General features: G+C 39.4%; 1 long non-coding RNA gene across 1 annotated transcript; it reads left to right on the forward strand.

The window, feature by feature from the left end:
• Positions 1 to 2128: 2128 nt before the first annotated feature.
• LOC143142061 (uncharacterized) lies at positions 2129 to 4130 on the forward strand. The gene is made up of 5 exons (XR_012990876.1): positions 2129 to 2348; positions 3164 to 3280; positions 3408 to 3507; positions 3835 to 3903; positions 4023 to 4130. It is a non-coding gene; the product is annotated as an uncharacterized LOC143142061 (long non-coding RNA).
• Positions 4131 to 7577: the final 3447 nt, after the last annotated feature.

Raw genomic sequence — 7577 nt, forward strand, 5'->3', positions numbered from 1 at the left:
TTGCTGTTTGCGGTAACGTGGTAATGTAAGGCATTACAAAAAAAAATTGGGTAATATTTTACTCGGTACAAACTTCAGTAACGCGCGTTACAATGCATTTAACCCGAAATTAAGGGGTGTTTTGTTTTGATACATATTTGCCACCACACCATGCGAGAACAACAGAGGAGAAAAAATCAGCGCAAAATAGTAGAACGTTATCTCCTGATACTGGTTGAGTATGATTGCTGCAGCAAACTCGCAGGCGGACTCTATTTGCGGGATGGACATAAGCCTACGCTCATTATTTTCAGCTTGTCAGAGACAAGGCTATGAAGAACATAATAGTTAGTGCACTTTGTGTGCGAAACCGAAAGATCTCTCTATGCCTCGCGAAATAGCACAAGTAAATTAATGAAACATCTAAAGTAGTGCCACGCTAATCTTTTTGATTCTTGATAAAACACAAACTATGCTGTTGTGCATGTCAGCTTTGTGCTGTGAACTTGAATTGAAGAGAATAACGGGATAGAAATGCAGAAAAAGATTGTGTAGCCTGGCAGTGCCACCGCTCCCACCACGCGCATCACGCACTTTGCGTTGGGCACCAAAGGACAGAGGGGGCACCCAAATGTAACCAATGAATAGCTTTATTGCAAACTGCGTTTCACTCTTCATCAATAACGTTTACAATGTCAAAATGCACTAACACGATGTTACATGCAAGTTTGATACCTTTTGGGTTCTCTCAATCACCACGTAGTAGCCTACTAGAATTGGTGGGTCTTCAATAATTCGTTTTCCAAGCATTTAGGCTACATGAAGCACATGATATGCTGAGTCGACTGAAACGCATTCCATTCAGATAGCTAGGTGGATACCAGGCTCATAATTCACTTGTATTCGCAAAACTAAATGTGAAGCAACATCATTGCATACTTCCATTTCCAAAGCAATGAAGGTTGCTTCAAACAACTTAACATTGTGCATATTATTGTTAATATTGTGCTATCAATGTAACTCAAACAAATAAGGCTTGTAAACAAGAGCTGGCAAAAGGGCATTATGACAACGTAAAGATCAATGCTCTTAAAGTGACAGTGCACCATTTATAGGTAAAACATAATTTCTTCAGAAATTAATGTTTAAAAACACACAGGTGTTTGAGTGTTTGAGTTATCATTTAAATGTCACTCACTCAAAGCCACTCACTTAGGGCACCGAAATGGCCAGCAGGCCACCATCTTGACATGTCTTTATTAAAGGAACCGTATGTAAAAAATGTATTTCAATGAATCATAAAATTGCCCTGATATGTCACTAGACATTAAGATATCATGTTCATTTCAAATACTTATATCACTGACAACAGTAGTCTGGCCAGGATATTGTCATTTAAAAAGTGAAGTTGCAGCCCTCAACTGATGTTGATGTTGTCATGTTGTGTTTTGGCCTAATGCGCCACCCTCCACCTATCTACTAATCACAAAGTCAGTAGTGTTTCGTCATCCGGTTGCCAACTCTGCCAGTCAGAGGGGAGGGGAAGGGGATACACCGCTCTACAGTAATTTGAAAGTGATTGTAGTACCAGTTTTGGCCACAATCTTACATACGGTTCCTTTAAGCTTTGATTTACAATATAGTAGGCTCTTTATTGATTTTAATGAGTAGGCCTAGGCCTTAAAGTTACAGTATTTCTATCACAATTTAGCAGACTTTGACCTTTTGTCGGTTTTTAACAAAATTCTGACTATGATGTTCCTTGTATTGCATCATGAGCACTGCGCCTATTGCATTCTACTGTTGTTAGCCTTAAACCTAGCTCACTCATTATGCTAAACCACATCTCCCTCCATTGGAAGAGCAAGCTGCATTGAGCGTAATAAACTGCATTTAGAATGGCAAATCCATATTTCTAGATATTTTGGTGAAAGTAACTTAAAAGTAATGCAATAGTAGTGTAATGCCTTACAATTCAGAGACAGTAATATTATAATGTAACAAATTACTTTTAAAAGACAGTAATAAGTAATACATAATACATTATGATTTTGAAGTAACTTGCCCAACACTGGTAATAAGTAATGCATAGTACATTACGATTTTGAAGTAACTTGCCCAACACTGGTTTTGACACTTCTAATTAGTTTGGTAGCCATTTCAATGTAACAGTCTAAAATGCAACGATTGTTTTTAACGGATGCTTATCGCCTCTTGATAAGCGCATGCGCACACACAGCAACTCCCATCCCCCACCCCTGACTGACTATTTTGAACTCCAGCCCACCAGTGACTTCAACCGTCACTGTTCTGTCATGCATCTGACTGCATGTGTAAGCTGTAGAAACTCTGCCGTTATCATATCCAAGGTAAGAATTACAGTACTTTTGTATGCCAATTGAAAACGGGAATTTATTCTAAATATATTGTTTTCATAATGGAATGTTAACCAAAGCTGTTAGTCATGTTAGGAATTAGCTAGCAATTAGCTAGCGAGCTAACTTTCCCAGCTACTAACTTCATTATTGTGTGGAATATCTGGAATGGTAGTTTATATACCATATCTAGTTCTACTGTATCTGTCTGTGATGTCGCTATGAATGTAGAGTTTTAGTTTGAATGAAATATCAGGCGCAAGTAACTTAGCTACCATTAAAGTGGCTGTTACCATGTAGGCTAATGTTACAGACACATGAAGGTTGTTAACGTTAAGCAGCAGTTAAGCAGCAGTAATAACGGTTACCTTGCGAACTTCAACATACATAATATACATGTAGTGTTGCTATAACGTGTTAACTGGAAAGATGACCTGTAAAACAAATTAATAAAGTCATATATAAGTTATATCTATACCCACTGATTTAAGGAACTAAGGAACTGCAGTTTAGTATAGCCATGTTAGTTCATTAACAGACCTGTCATATAATAGATGTGGGGGCAAGTATGATGGGTGGGCATGCCAACAAGTAAAGGGATCTTTAGTTTGTGAAGGGTAGTGTTAGGCTACATGTTTTTCATTTCTTAGCCCTTATTTGGCCCTTGTTTGATGTACCTGACTTGCACTGAGGCATGTGTTTATTTAAGATGCATGTGAGTGAAGTAGTGCTTCAGTGATGGTCTTTTCATGTTCTGTGTGTTTTGGAACTTATTGATCTTAGTCTCCATGTGTTCCCTCTGTTTGCAGTCGGTGTGTTGTGAGGACTGCTGCCCTGAGAACTCTGAGTGCATTCTGGAATATTCCAAATGTGTGCCACTTCCATACTGAAGAAGTTCCAAGCCCGCAAGAGAGTTCACTCACCAGGTAGACACACACACAAACACACGTAGAATTGCATATAGCATTATAATGTGTAAGCATGTATTTGTGTCTAACTGTGTTTAGTTTATCCCCTCTTTTCATGTGTCTGTCTGTTGTTATGACTGTGTAGTGGGCTCCATCAACTATCCAGGGCAATGTCAGTCCGTCTGGATGGCACTACCTGCTACTTGATGATGTCTGATAGCCATGGCTGCTGCCTTCAACGTGGTGTAAGTGTTTGTGTTTTGAATGCATTTTTTTTGTTCCATGGATAGGGCTATGGGTTATGTTATTGTGCATGCTCTAATTTGCTTGACATATGTGCTATGTAATGCATTAATACAGAAACTAATCAGGATTATTGCAGCTACTTAAAATAGTCTTGAATTTTGCAATTTAGCCACTTTACCATTGTGTTGGTGGTAATGTTAGTAGTGTTGTGAATATCTGCCAAACTGATCATAATCAATATTTCTGTAATTGTACAGCAATTCAATTTTTTGTACAGGATGCATAATTTTGTTTAATCTTATCTTTTACTCATATTTTACTGGCAGAGCCCTCACAAGTAAACTGATATCAAGACTTAACATAGACGGCGATGGTGGCAAGGGTGCCTTCAGAAGGTAATTATAATTTTTGTTGGTACACCTGATTGACTTACCTTACTTATTTTTTTGATGCTATGATTTTGACCTTTATCAACAATAACAAAATGTATGGCAATTGCTGTTTTATTTTTTAGGTGCTATCCAGCAGTCCCAGCCTGGAGCCAGAAGCTGCTATTGCAAGTCAGATGGGGGAAGAAAGGTGGTGTAAGCAAGAAGGCAAGAGCTGCTGCAGGCAATGTTGCAATTAGGTATGATATCACACAGACGTACTGCTGCTTAGACGTGTTGGGCCACTTCAAAGCCTGTGTTGCAGGTTAACCACCACTGTTGATTAATGGGTACATAAAGCACTCGATATATGTATATCATTTTTAAAAATGTCTCCAAATGGTGTTAAATGCCAGTTTTTGTTGTTTTTAGCATTAGCAGGGTTTTTTTACGCAATTCGGTGATGACGTCACATTGGGGGCTACATGATCTGCGCTTCAGTCATTTCAATGCATTCCAATGGACATCGCGGTTACACTTTCAACATAAAGTTTGTATATTTACACTTCAAATTTCATCACAGCATTTATATCACAGCTACCCTATGATCGACCAATGGTAATAACGTTGCCTGATATCAATTAAGTATTTTTTTTCTGAATTTGGGGAGGTCTCGTTTTGGAGGGTATGTTTTACATTCATTCCTATGGGAAACGGTCGCGGTTACACGTTCAACATAAAGTTTGTATATTTACACTTCAAATTTTGTTACAGCATTTATATGACAACTACCCTATGGTCTAACAAAGATAACAATGTCTTCTAGTTTAATTAAGCAATTTTCTGAATTTGAGAGGTCTCGTTATGAGGCTACATAATGCGCCTATTCAGTTCAATGCATTATGTTTATATATCGTTATGACCCTTTTTTTGTTACTGTCAGTGAACAGCACTGAGTGGAAGTCAACATTTTCTTTATATCTAGTGATGGTGATCATGTCGTTAGTTCAGATAAGTAGGCTACTGGGTAAACTTAGTCAGAAGATCAGAATATAAAGCATCATGATAGCTAGCTAGTGCTATCGGCTAACTTTCCAGTCCCACCTGTGAGCCACCCCTGTTGTTGCAAACCACCGCCGATTAGGCTGGTCGCATCTTCAGCATGAATATTTTTGATAACTACTCCTCGTGATTGATTGCCATTGACATCGTCAGGGTATGGCTTACCAAAGAGGGAGATAATAAGGGCAAATCGCAGTTTTGCAGGTGCTTGTGTGGGCTGTGCCATCCCGATGGAAACTGCGGTGGAGAGCTGCTGTAACTGGGGAAGCGAGTGCGTTTTGGCCGCTGGTCGAGCTCACCCCGCGACCAGCAGATGACATGATCTATCTAGCTATCTATCTACCTGTCTATATATCTATCTAGGCTATCTATATCTATTTATCTATAATCTGCGCTATTTACTGCTGAACACTCCCTTACTCGTCTCTTTACTCCTCTCTCCTTACTCTCAAGGGTCTTAAGGTGGGCTTTGGTCTGTAGCCTCCCTAAGGTGACGTAATGCAATGCATTGTGGGGGAAAGGAGAACCACTTCAAACCGCTGTAAAATACTACCTGCTTTTTCGTATTATATTCCGTTTTGTGATACCCAACAACATCAAATACAATGGATAACAGTTTAAATGTTTATTACCACAAGCAAATTGTGCAAATTCGTTGGAAAATGAACCCTGCAACACGGCCTTTAAAAAAGGTTCTCTTTATCAAAAGAAATGCACCGGACATTTCTAAGTGTACCCCAAACTTTATAATGGTTGTGTATACACATCTGCTTTACTTCTAACTATTGCACCTGACTTCGAGGCTGCTAGTGTAGGTTTGCTTTTATTTGTCACACAAGCTGAGTAGTTTGCATTACAGGTGCTCCAAGAGATGTTGGGTAACGTCACTTCTGTTGATGTTCAAACAAAACCGAGAGCTAGCTCGCCCCTCCCTCCCCTGGCTAGAACAGTTTGTTATGTTTCATGGTCCAGACTAGACCAGGCCGTTTTTGGAGCCTGGGCTGTCCACAGAGACCACGTTTTTTTTACATGGTATTGAGGGGACAGGCAACTAGCGGATGATGAGGTGATGTTTGCTGTATGTGACAAAAAATGTTTTAGTTTAGAAACCGCGTAACATTAGCTAGCTATGAACTTGCTAATTAGGGCGCCGCCAGAGCCCTTATTAGACATTCTCTGGCGCCGCTTACTTCACACAGTGTGACTGATGGACGTTATTTGGAAGTTCATTGATCGGAATATCCCTGATTCAAATCCCAGAGAATGTCCACAGGCTTTTTCACCAGTTTTTGACAATAATGGTTTGTTGTTTCCTCTTTAGATGCTGTCTTCAGCGATCCACCCTGACCCGAATAATGGACACCATGGGAAGATATTTGAATTATGCACTGGAGAGGGTGGGTGGTGGTGGCTTTCGGAAGACACTCCCTGCTGTTGCTGAATGATGCCATCGGTATACATGCACCACATACACCTGAGTTTGGATAGATCATTTATGTTGTAAAACATAAAACAAAATAAAATAATGTAAAAAAATATATAAGTTGACTGGTTCTTGATGGAGGTGTTTATCATTTCTGTGTGTGATAGGCCTACTGCAAGTTGCATAGGCTAATAAAGGTAAAATGTTGAAGAAATGTTGCAATATCAACGTTTATTCAACGGTAATTTGTAGTTGAGGCTTTAACCATGTTGGATTTTACTGCGTTGTTTCAATGTTGCAATATATCATATTCAACAGTGATTCACTGTTGAGGCTTTCAACATGTGTTCACCTATGTTGAAACGGCGGATGTTGAAACAATGTTGCGATATCAACGTTGATTCGATTTGCAAATCCAACTCATAATTCAACGTTGATTCACCCTTGGTATATAACGTTTATTCACCGTTGAATCAATGTTGAAATGCCAGCAGGGTAGGTCCAAATCTAAATGTTTGGGTTCAGTTTATGAAGTGTTGCTACAGCATAAATGTGTTTGTTATTTATGGGGGGAATCGGGGGATTTTTTTTTTGGGGGGGGGGTCGTCGGTCCAGTGGTGGGCCGGTCCAGGAGAAAATTGCCAGGGCCGAATTTTGTTGCCAGTCCGACCCTGCCCTGAATGGTTTGTCCTGGTGGTTTTGCGTATTTGTTAGTGGCGTGGGCTATCAAACGCTTCCATTTACTGCACCATACTGCGGTACGGTAGGCCTCTGCCTGTAAACAATATCGCAAAAGCTACCGGTACAATTCTCACAAAACTTGTTGGAAAGGTGTAGCACAAGCTACGGAAATCCCATTAATTTTTTAAGTCGATCAGACCCAGCATTTTCCATATTGTAGCCTATTTTCTTGCAATGATAGCTAAAGTGAAACTTTAGTGCCCTTTTAGTTCAAATGAAGAATTTGTCAGTCATTTCTTTCACATGTCTTACAACATAAATAATGCATTCATAATTTCATATGCTAGTAGTAATGTCAGAGATTAACTTGTTTATATGCCTTTTAGAAATGGTTGTTGCATCTTGCATGTTACATTTATCAAATGTGGCGACGGCACACAATTTAGGAAAAAACATTTACAATGCACTAGCGGTAATAGCCTACAGTTAATGTGAATCGCAGACAATAATCAAAGAAAGGAATTTGCACCTCCAT

The sequence above is a fragment of the Alosa pseudoharengus genome, unplaced genomic scaffold (genome assembly GCF_046254945.1).
Source record: "Alosa pseudoharengus isolate Yale_2024_CS ecotype anadromous, Long Island Sound unplaced genomic scaffold, YU_APseudo_1.1 YU_APseudo_1.1_scf_24, whole genome shotgun sequence".
Classification (NCBI taxonomy): domain Eukaryota; kingdom Metazoa; phylum Chordata; class Actinopteri; order Clupeiformes; family Clupeidae; genus Alosa; species Alosa pseudoharengus.